Below are 11,203 nucleotides of genomic sequence, written 5' to 3'. Positions count from 1 at the left end.
GCCTGTTGGCTATCTGGATGTCTTCTTTAGAGAAGTGTCTATTTATGTTTTCTGCCCATTTCTTCAATGCATTATTTGTTTTTCAGGTGTGGAGTTTGGTGAGTTTGTTATAGATTTTGGATACTAGCCCTTTGTCTGATATGTCATTTGCAAATACCTTTTCCCATTCCATTGGTTGCCTTTTAGTTTTGTTGATTGTTTCCTTTGCAGTGCAGTAGCTTTTTGTCTTGATGAGGTCCCAATAGGTCATTTTTGCTATTAATTCCCTTGCCTTTGGAGATATGTCAAGTAAGAAATTGCTGCGGCTAAGGTCAGAGAGGTTTTTTCCTGCTTTAGGAGAACATCTTTGTGTCATTGGGTTAGGCAAAAATTCCTTAAATAAGATGTGAAAAGCATAAACTATAGAAGAATAATTGGCAAAATGGACTTCATCAAAATTAAAATTTTGCTCTTCAAAATTCATGGTTAAGAACATAAAAAGACAAGCCATAACTTGGAAGAATATTTGCAAAACATATTAGATAATGGGCTTGTATTTAAGATACATAGAAGACTCCAACAACTCAATAATACAAAGACAAACCAATGTAAGAAGGGCAAAAGGATTTGAACAGACTCTCATAAAATTGAATACACGGATCATCAGGAAAAAAAGAAAGATGGTCAGCATCACTAGGCATCAAGGAAATTCACATTAAGACCAAAAACAGATGCTACTACATGCCTGCTAGAATAGCTAGAGTTAAAAATGCTGTCAGTGCCAAGTATTGGTGAGAACGTGAAGCAACAGGAAATCCCATTATTGGTGGGAATGCAAAATGGCAGAACTATTTTGGAAAATGATATGGCAATATCTAATAAAGTTAAACATACACTTAATATTGGACCTAGCAATACTACTCCTAGGTATCTACCTAAGAGAAATGAAAGCATATATTCACCCAAAGATTTGAAAATGAATACTGCAGCACTGCCCATTATATCCTGGTTGGAAACAGTTCAAATGGTCTTCAGTTGGGGAATGGAGAAACATACTGGTATTCTACTTAGAATTGCAAAGGAGTGATAAAACATGGATGGATCTAAAAACATTATGTTAAGTTAAAAAGTCAAACACAAGAACTACATTCCATTGAAGATTCATTTATATTAAGTCCAAGAGAGTATAAAACCAGAGCGAGTAAAGCAGACCAGAGGTTGTCTGGGCCTGGGGATAGGGGAGATAATGGACTGAAAATCAAAGAAGAACACCTTTTCCTGTGATGAAGTGTTCTAAACCTTAATTAGAATGGTGGATATATGTTTGTGCACAATTACCTATATACTTTAAGTGAGTGCATTTTATTATATGTAAGTTCAAACAATAAAACTAAAACTAAAAAAACCCCGAAGTATTCTCAATAATATAAAATATCCATTTTTTCCATTTCTCTTGAAATTGTTTATTCATCCTACTACACACAGAGAATTTTATCCTAGCGTAAAATATATTTATGCTTGTAAGTCTTTTACTAATCATCCTAACATATTTCTCAACAAGGCAAACAGGAAAATACATTGAAATATATATTTCTTATATATTACTAATACTGCTACACAAGTCTTTAAGTATTATTTTTCTTCTTGATTGAGTGATCTCTATAACTATAATTAGTATACAATTGATCAAATTGGTATAAATATATTTCAAATTTTGAAAAATAATTATCTATATTTAATAACTAAACATATCTCTTAATGAGCTGGATGGAGGTTATACTCCTTAGGACAGTGCATCATAGCTAGAAGATTCTGGATGGGTATGAGGGGAGCCTTTGAGAAGGTGGCTGTGAAAGAAAATATGAAAGAAGTTCATCCTTATGCCTCAACCCCCATCATATTCTCAGGCATTCAGTTTTCAAAGAGAGTACAAATGGACATTGTGCATCTGGGAAATGGAAGACAGTTCTTTTAAAACTCTCCATGACTGCCTTCCCTTCTTCCTTCCTGAGTGTGAAAAACAAGGTCTAGGGTGGTGATTACCAGTCCCGGCTGCTTAAAAAAATATATTGATACTTAGGCTATACAATGGACCAACTTGATCAGAATCTCTGAAAAAGTGCCCCTGGCACAATATTTTTTCAAAACTCTGGTTAATAAAATGTGCAGCAGCCATGATTGGGAATCTCTGGTCTAGGACCTAGTTTGGGAAATCCACTTTTTATTTTGGAGGGCAACTGGCAAGGATTTATCTATTTTCTGAATTTTGTAGAGAAAAAAGTGAAAACTAACAATACCAAGAGTCTCATCTGGTGGTTTGGATTTCCTGTCTTCAGAAGAAGAAAAGGAAAAAAAATATAAAACAGGAAAGAAAAGAAAATGGGATTGTCCCAAGTATTTCTAAAACTTAAAAAAATAAAGTAGTCATAATCCACAAATGTAATTAATACGGTTTTATAAAAATATTTTTTTGCTTTTCATTTCCAAGGATTTGAAAGTTAGAAAACAACTCTACTGTAGAGTAGTCAAAGCCAAGTAAGGTAATTAATACTCTTAAGCAATATATTATACTTCTGATTAGTTGCTTGCCAAAATATAGGACTCATATCCAAATAAACGTTTTTTTTTCCTCATTTACTGTTTTGCTCCCATTCCCATTTATCTACTCTAGAAAAGAATTTTTTTTAAAGATCACCTATTCTTGTCATACAGGTTTTACTAGAAATTAACAAAATATGCGTCCTAAAAACATTGGCTATTACTATCTATCCCAGAACTTAAACTTATTAATACATATAGCTTATGCCACTGTAGTTATTTTATGCATTACTGGCACTCTCCTAGAACTTACATGTGTGTTGTAAAGTCATAATTGGTAGCAGATGCTAATTTTAAGACCTCAGAATTTATAGGTGGAAATGTTTCTGGGATGTCAAGGCAGATTTCTTCAAATAGATGGATTTTCTTCCATGATTTGGAGCAGTTTCCAGTAGAGCACAAGTCGAATGTTAGAGGGAAGGGATTATTCGTCATGAAGCTGTGGCTGTCTTTGAACAGAGTAGAAATATCATCAGACTCCATCTTTTGTAAAGGTATCTTCTGGTATTCTGGGAAAGCTATAATCTGTGCCATGTAGCAATTGGATCCCATCAATGCAATTTTTTTTTTTGTCTGTTAAAGAGGAAATAAAAATGATTTGCTGTAGACTTGGTTTCCTAAGTGTATTACCCATCTTCTTATTTACCTATGTATCTATCCATATCTTAAATTTTCTGTACAGTATTTCTACCAACACTTCATTAATCTTCAATTATTAATCTAATTTTTCTATTATGTATAGTAGACATACATGTTCACCTATCATCCATTGATTTATTCTTTTTCCGTCTCTTTTAATATGCTATCTAAACTCTCTGCTTATCTGAACTCTATCCATGAAAACTATCTAAATTATCCCTCCCTTTCCTTCTTTTCCCTTTTATAAGTATCTTCTGTATTTGGCTTAAAAGTAACTAGCAATGTTATGTGGTCAAGATTGCTAAATTGCTTATCTCAACATGCTTTATTTTCCTCCATCTCAAAGTTAATAGCCCTCAAAATCTTATATATTATCCCCCCATCTCTTATCAATTCTACTTTTCCGTCTGACTATCGATGTAAGTAAAATATCCTTATTGGAGGTCATATTGTGAATGGGCATCATAATACTCTGAATACACTGCAGCTTACTTTGGATGGACTAGAAGAACTTGATCCTTTGTTTTCTTGTTTCTCCATTTTCACGTGCCAAGGAGACATCTCATAAAGGCTTATTTTTGAGTGTTAGTGAGATAAGTGAGGTACCTGAAAGTGTCTTGTCATCAAGATATAATTCCCTTCTGATGTTTCTGCTATTACAATCCCAACCCAATGTGGAGAGTGAAGCCCACACACCCAGTCTTGCAGGAGAGATACTTGGGAGATGTGTATGATTTTTGCTTTTCCTTCACTCTCTATATCTGATTTCTGATACTATCTGTAAGTTTCAAAGTTTCTTTTCTTGAGGCATCTATAAGATTTAATTCTTGCTTCTCATCTACATTGGTACCTTCCTAAATTCAGATAAACTGTTCACTACATGAAAATGCCCAACAAATGTGTGAAAATAATACATTGTTGTATATAGACACATTATTCTATGATGATATAGTTATATAATTTGTTTGCATGCATTTATATATTTATATGTGAAATACATGAACAAGTGGAATCAAGTAAAAATAACACTTTATGCTAATATTTAATGATGATTAACATATGGTAATTAAGCAATACATTATCACAATAAGCATAATATTGCAAATAGTATATTATCACTTTTACATGGACAAACAACATTTTGAGTTTTTCTGGTCTATGTTATTCCTATAATACATGTAATTTCTGCTACTACTGACTGTTCTCCTATAAATGGTACTCAATGGTACTCAATGTACCATTTATACTCCTCTTTGCCACCCACCACCCCTAACACACACACATACACATTACAGTGTAAAGAGCCTCACCTTAATTTTCTCCACCTGGAGCCTTCTTGCTCAGTACTTCTCTGTTTTGCCCTTACAGTTCTCATTTCTCACTTGAGGGATTTTTGAGTAATTGACTCCTTCCTCACCCGTTGCCTGTAGTTTAGGAGACCAGAGAGATGGAAACAGTGACCTGTTTGCAGCGGCAATGACTCTGGAAGTGGCTGGAGGAGGGAGGGAAAATGGACCAGCCTGGAAGAAGAGATAAAACAGTAACTGTTTTTGAAAAGGGAATAGAGGGAGGAGAAGAGAAAATTCAGGGTTGGAAGGAGAGAGAATGAAAGAGAGAAAGGGGCCTACCTGAGCCATTCCTGCTGGCAATTCTAACCCATTTCCCAGATTTAACTCTAGAGCCAGCTAGGGCTAATAGCAGAAGTTCAAAGACATTCACGCTCAACAGGTATTTTCGGGGCACATTTCACTTGCCAAGCACTGTGCTAGGTACCTGCCATAAACAGTGATGGAGATACAGGTCTCACTGTTAAAACTAGGTCGCTCAAGGAGAGAAGTAAATGAACGTTGAAAAAAGATGTGGTTAGTATCCAAATGGGGGAAATTACTTCTGTGCTATTGGAAAGAATAGAACGGGAGGGGATCTAACTCAGACTTGGGGCTTCAGGAAGGCATCCCAGAAGAAATGATGTTTTCACAGAGACCTACAGTGTGGGTTGAAATGAGCTGGGCAATGGTGAGGTCTGTACCATGGAGGGTGGAGGAGAGAAGCAGGGATGCAGCAGCTGTAAGAGCCAGTGCCAGCTCCTGGGCATCCAATCAGAGCACAGATGGAGTCGGAGGCAAAGTGTCCCTCTGCACTCTTCCCATCCTCCTCTTCTCCCAGGCCTCCTCCCTGGCCCCCAAACACATCAAATCTTCTGTTCCTGCTGATATTGCCTGAACTTTCCAAAACAGTTGATAAGTTACTAAGAGATCAAAGGTTTTAAAATGCAAATCTCATGGAGTGTGTGCTGGCGGTACTGAGTTTTAGTCAAAGTATAAATTGCAAGGTAAGGTTCCTTCCCATCTTAATGTAGAAAGTGCCTAAAAAAATCACCCGATGCTTAAATTCAGACAGAAACAGAAGTGAGTATAGACAGTTACACACACTCAGCTTATTCTTAGACTGAATGCATCTTAGAAGCTGCTTAAAAACAAAAAGGAAATACTGTGATTCATTCTTTTTATAGGATATGAGATATCAGTGGGTGTTAAATAAGAGCATATTTGGTTTTGTAGACAAATGATTTTCAAAATTCTAGAATTAAAAGGCATTGAGAGAGAGAGAGAGAGAGAGAGAGAGAGAGAAAGAGAGAGAGTTTCTTCACTGTAGAGTTTCCCAAAGCTTTAGTATGCCAATAGTTTGTGAATCTCTCAGTGGGGATGACTGGGCCCCCTTTCCCAAACTTACTGTCTATGTAGCCCTTTTATCATAGAATCCCTGTTAACTTCTTACTGAATTTGTGTTTTTCAACCGGGAGGAAACACCGCATGTTTGGATTTTTCCCTCAGTGATGTACTATGTTGAGAATTGTTTTAACTTGACATGTAGTCACTCAATGTGTATATTTCTGTAAAACTTTGTAATTCCCCTTTGAGGATGAAGAATCCTTTTAGTGTGCAACTCTTCTAGGAATAGAGAATGAACTATTTCTAGAGTCTGATAGGTACTCTTAAGATTGTGGGTCACTCCTTGTTATTTAAGAAAAAATAGGTTGAGATAGTGTTCTGAAGTCCAAGTGTGTTTTGTGTAATATTATAGACATGAGAAGTTTCCCAATATGACAATCCTTTCTCTTTCAACTTTCTCTCACAAAAAATTTATTTTTTATTTCCCATCAACTAAGTATAATCCAAAAACCTTTGGGATAATATATTCTAAACTTGTACCTAAAAGGCTCAGCAAAGATTACTGAACAAGGACATTTTTTATGAAGACATTTTTTCCCCCCAAGGCCAAGACATTGCAGTAACATGTTGTCTGGTATAAATAAAATCTACCAGGTAGTGAGAAATTTTTCATACTCCCCCATCCACCCATTAGTTGAGCATATTAAGCGAACTTGGAATTAATCATGTTGGATCAGTTTACTTTAATGAGGAAGGCACTGATGATATCTGTCCTCAAATTCTGGCACAAACTATTTCAGGCACTGAGATAATTATGTTTGTGAGGCCTTTAATGAGGAAACTGTCCCAGCTCAAGACTTAGTTTAGGCAAAGGGATTATTCTGAAGGCTTAGACATGGTAGTTATGCAGATCTCAGCTCCTGGAATCTTAAATGAATGTGAAAGAACTAGCTAATAATCAGGACAACTCACATGCACGCTCCTTCCCTTCTCCTGTCTTACAAAAGCTAAAAGGCTCTTATTCTTAGGTAGACTTGTATACATACTTCAACTACTATTAAAAAGGAAGCATTTGTAGATATTACATTTTCAAATGGTATTTCTAAGAATGTTTCATATTTACTAGGGGGAGACACTCGGTCCCGTGTTTAGGGATTGAATAAACTCGGCTGCTGAGCCTGAGCCCGGCAGCAAAAAAAAAAAAAAAAAAAAAAAAAAAAAGTTTCACATTTAAATGCAGTTTTCAATATTTTAAAAAAGAAAAATCATATTTATTAGAAGGAAGGCAGCTGTTATGGGGTGAATTTTATCTCTTCCAAAAAGATATGTTAAGATCCTAATCCCTAGTACCTCTGAATATAATCTTATTTGGTGATAGGATCTTTTACAGAGGTAAACAAGTTAAAATGAGGTAATTAGGTTGGGTCTTAATGTCATACATCTAGAGTAAAGAAAAAAGGAGAGAAACAGAGACAGACATGCATACATGAAGACACCCAGGGAGCAGATATTCATGTGATTGGAATGATACATCTCAGAGCCAGGGAAAGCCAAGCATTGCTGGAAGAGACACGGTGGGATTTTTTTTTCTGAGAGCCATCAGAAAGAGACTGTGTGGTCCTGCTGACACCTTGATGTCAGATGTCTAGTCACCAGAGATGTGAGATGATGAATTTCTGTGGTTCTGAGCCACTGAGTTTTCTGCACTTTGTTTCTGCAGCCCTAGAAAATGAATATGATGACTCTGTGGTTGAAAGCACAGGCTTTAGGATGTTGGCTTCCTAAAATTATACTGAAGAAACTTCTGAAAGGGGAGTTCCAAAAATATTTATGAATTTGACAGTTTCAGTGGGTTGGGGTTTTTCAGCCATCCCGTATAACAAGATGAAAGAACTAATACTATTTTACAAAATTTTATATACTCGTGTGTGTGTGTGTGTGTGTGTGTGTGTGTGTGTGTGTGTGCTGTTTTTCTCTGCTTCTCAGTAAAACTACAATCTTAATGGGAACCTCAGGAGAAGAGATGAGAGAGGAATCGGGGGAAGAAAGTAATTGATAATACCTTGTGGGAAAAATAAATTTATTTTAAAACAAAATGTGAAAGTTGTGGGGAAATCGGTCATTTAATCATCTCCTTGAAGAAGTTAGCGTTTTAAAAAATATGTTAGAAAGGTACTGTCACTTGATCACAGTTAATCTAGATTTGTGAGGTATAATCTGCCTTTTGCTTCATGGAAAGACCTTTGTGTCCAGTGGCAGTCAAACTGTCAAAAGCAATGAAAGTGACCTCTGAATTAGTAAACATTCATTTACTAAAGGAAATGGGTATTCTTCATTTGTTCATTGTTCATTTGTTTCAGTAACCTCCCCACTGCCTCAACCACAAAGTATGCAATTTCATGAAGAAATCTTCTATATTTAATGACCAAGACTTTTGCTAAATATGACAGACCGTATACAGATAGCATAGCTTCTAATGATTCTCTTTATGAATCATGTCTTGGTGAAGGAAAATTTGGCCTCAACCTAACTGTGTTACCAGTGACTAAGCAGAAAAAATGTCCATTGAGTATTTTCTGTGTGCCAAGCAGTACACTAAGTTTCTAATATAGGTATCTTATTTAATCCTCATGTAACTTTCTGAAGTGGATGTCTAGGTTTTACAGAAATTGAAGATGAGAGGTGAGAAAATTGCCCAAACTTCTGGTTCTGATAGGAGCCGGATAGCAACTCCATTCCTACCTCTTACCACTTACTACTACCGAAGCAAAAAAAAGAAAGAAAGAAAAATAAACCCGCAGAATTCATCTCTATGGAAGGTAAGAGAAAAAGGAAAACTCATAAACCCCAAATTTTATATAAGTATGGCCAAAAGATCATAACAAACAGAATAAGCTTACCACTCAATGCCAGAACACAATGGAAAAACATTAATAAGATACTCATGAGAGTGTGAACCAAGCATTTTAGATTCCACCAAGCTGTCCCTTAAATAAAAGACTATAGATAAACAATTTTATTAAAAGATTTTTTTTTCTTCAGTGTTTATTTATTTTTGGGACAGAGAGACATAGAGCATGAACGGGGGAGGGGCAGAGAGAGAGGGAGACACAGAATCGGAAACAGGCTCCAGGCTCTGAGCCATCAGCCCAGAGCCTGACGTGGGGCTCGAACTCACGGAGCGCAAGATCGTGACCTGGCTGAAGTCGGACACTTAACTGACTGCGCCACCCAGGCGCCCCTAGATAAATAATTTTAAACATAGGTTAACTGAGGAAACATCCCCATGGATCCTTTATGAGAAATCTACTAACAGGTAAGGGATAGTCATCAAGAGATAATCAGTCAAATTTTAGCAAAAAGACTAGGGGTAAATCTTGACTATATTTATCTGTAAACTAAAACAAAGATGGAAATTACCAAGAGAAAGCAGAGCTCAGGATGTTGATATTAGACCAGGCAGCCAAGCGAAAAAAGTATTAAGTAAGACAAAGCATGGTCCTTTGTAATGGTTAAATTCACATTAAAAATATAAGATTTGTGAGCAAATATTCTTCATACAACATACCATAATATTCTTAAAGCTTCTGTAAACAAAGAAAAAAATGATTTCTACAAACTAAGAACAACTGCTCTTCAAGTGCCCCTAGATGTTTATAAAAATCGACTCACAAAGAAAATGCCAACAAATTTCAAAAACCAGATTGCAGACTATAATTTGTGACCACGAAATAATAGACTAGAAACTGTCATATAAAATAAATACAAGAGAGACTCCAACCTCGTGAAAACATCTTTGGAGTTTTAACATTTTATTTGAAAACAACCTGAAACTTACAAAAAAGCTGCAAAAGTAAGAACACATAGAATATTCATGCATTTTTCTACCCAGATTCATCTACAGTGAAGATATTCCCTATTTGCTTTATTTTTCATCATTTGTGTTTGTTCTGCATGTGTGCGCATGTGCAAGTATATATATATATTTTCCTGATCATTTGAGAGTTAGTTCATATATCAAGGCTCTTTACTTTTTTACGTGACCATCAAATACCTCAGTATTTCCTAAGAATAAGCGAATTCTCAGATGTATCCACAGTACGATTATCAACTTCAGTGTCATATTAACACAATGCTTTTATCTAATCTACCATCCATATTTCCATTTTGTCAAGTATCTAAATATTATCCTTTACAGCATGTTTTTCCCTCCAGTGGAGGATTCATTCTAGGATCCAACATTGTTTTTGTTTGGGATGTCTCCTTTGCCTCCTTTAATCTGAAATGTTTCCACAGTCTTTGTCATTGATGACATTGCTGCTTTTGAAGGGTAGTCTCTCTCCACCTTTGTTTTTAATGTGATGATCTTTATTGGCCTGCCTGATGTTTCCTCATGGTTAGATTCAGATTATACATTCCAGGACCGAATAATACATTAGGGATGCGGTGTCCTTCTCAGGACATCTGCATCCTGATGCACGCCCGTGTCCACTTGCTCTTCATTAGTGATATTAATTTTAATCACCTGATTAAGGTCTACATTTTCCCACTATTTACTGTTTTTTTCCATTGTAATTTAAAAAAAATTAAAAAAAATTTTTTAACGTTTATTTATTTTTAAGACAGAGACAGCATGAATGGGGGAGGGTTGGAGACAGGGAGACACAGAATCTGAAACAGGCTCCAGGCTTTGAGCTGTCAGCACAGAGCCTGACGCAGGGCTCGAACTCACGGACTATGCGATCATGACCTGAGCCGAAGTCGGCTGCTTAACCGACTGAGCCATCCAGGCACCCCTAAAAAAATTTTTGGGGGGATCCTGGGAAGATGGCGGTGTAGGAGTATGCTGGGCTCACCTCGTCCTGCTGATCACTTAGATTCCACCCACACCTGCCTAAATAACCCAGAAAACCGCCAGAAGACTAGCAGAAAGAGTCTCCCGAGCCAAGCGCAGACGAGAGGCCCACGGAAGAGGGTAGGAAGGGCGGAGAGGCAGTGTGTGCTCCACGGACTGGCAGGAGGCAGCCAGGGTGGAGGGGCGGCCGCTGGCCAAGCAGAGCCCCCGAGTCTGGCTTGCAAAAGCGGAGGGGCTGGATGAGTGTGTTCCGACAGCAAGCGGGACTTGACATCTGGAAGGTTATAAGCTAACAGCCCTGCTCGGAGAACGGGAGGGCTGAGGACAACGGGAGGGAGAGTTGTTGAGCCCCGGACGACAGAGCTCAGCTTGGCAGGGAACAAAGGCGCTCGCCAGCGCCATCTCCCTCGCCCATCCCCCAGCCAAAATCCCAAAGGGAACCAGTTCCTGCCAGGGAACT

The sequence above is a fragment of the Felis catus genome, chromosome D3 (genome assembly GCF_018350175.1).
Source record: "Felis catus isolate Fca126 chromosome D3, F.catus_Fca126_mat1.0, whole genome shotgun sequence".
Classification (NCBI taxonomy): domain Eukaryota; kingdom Metazoa; phylum Chordata; class Mammalia; order Carnivora; family Felidae; genus Felis; species Felis catus.
This window is presented reverse-complemented; position numbering follows the sequence as displayed.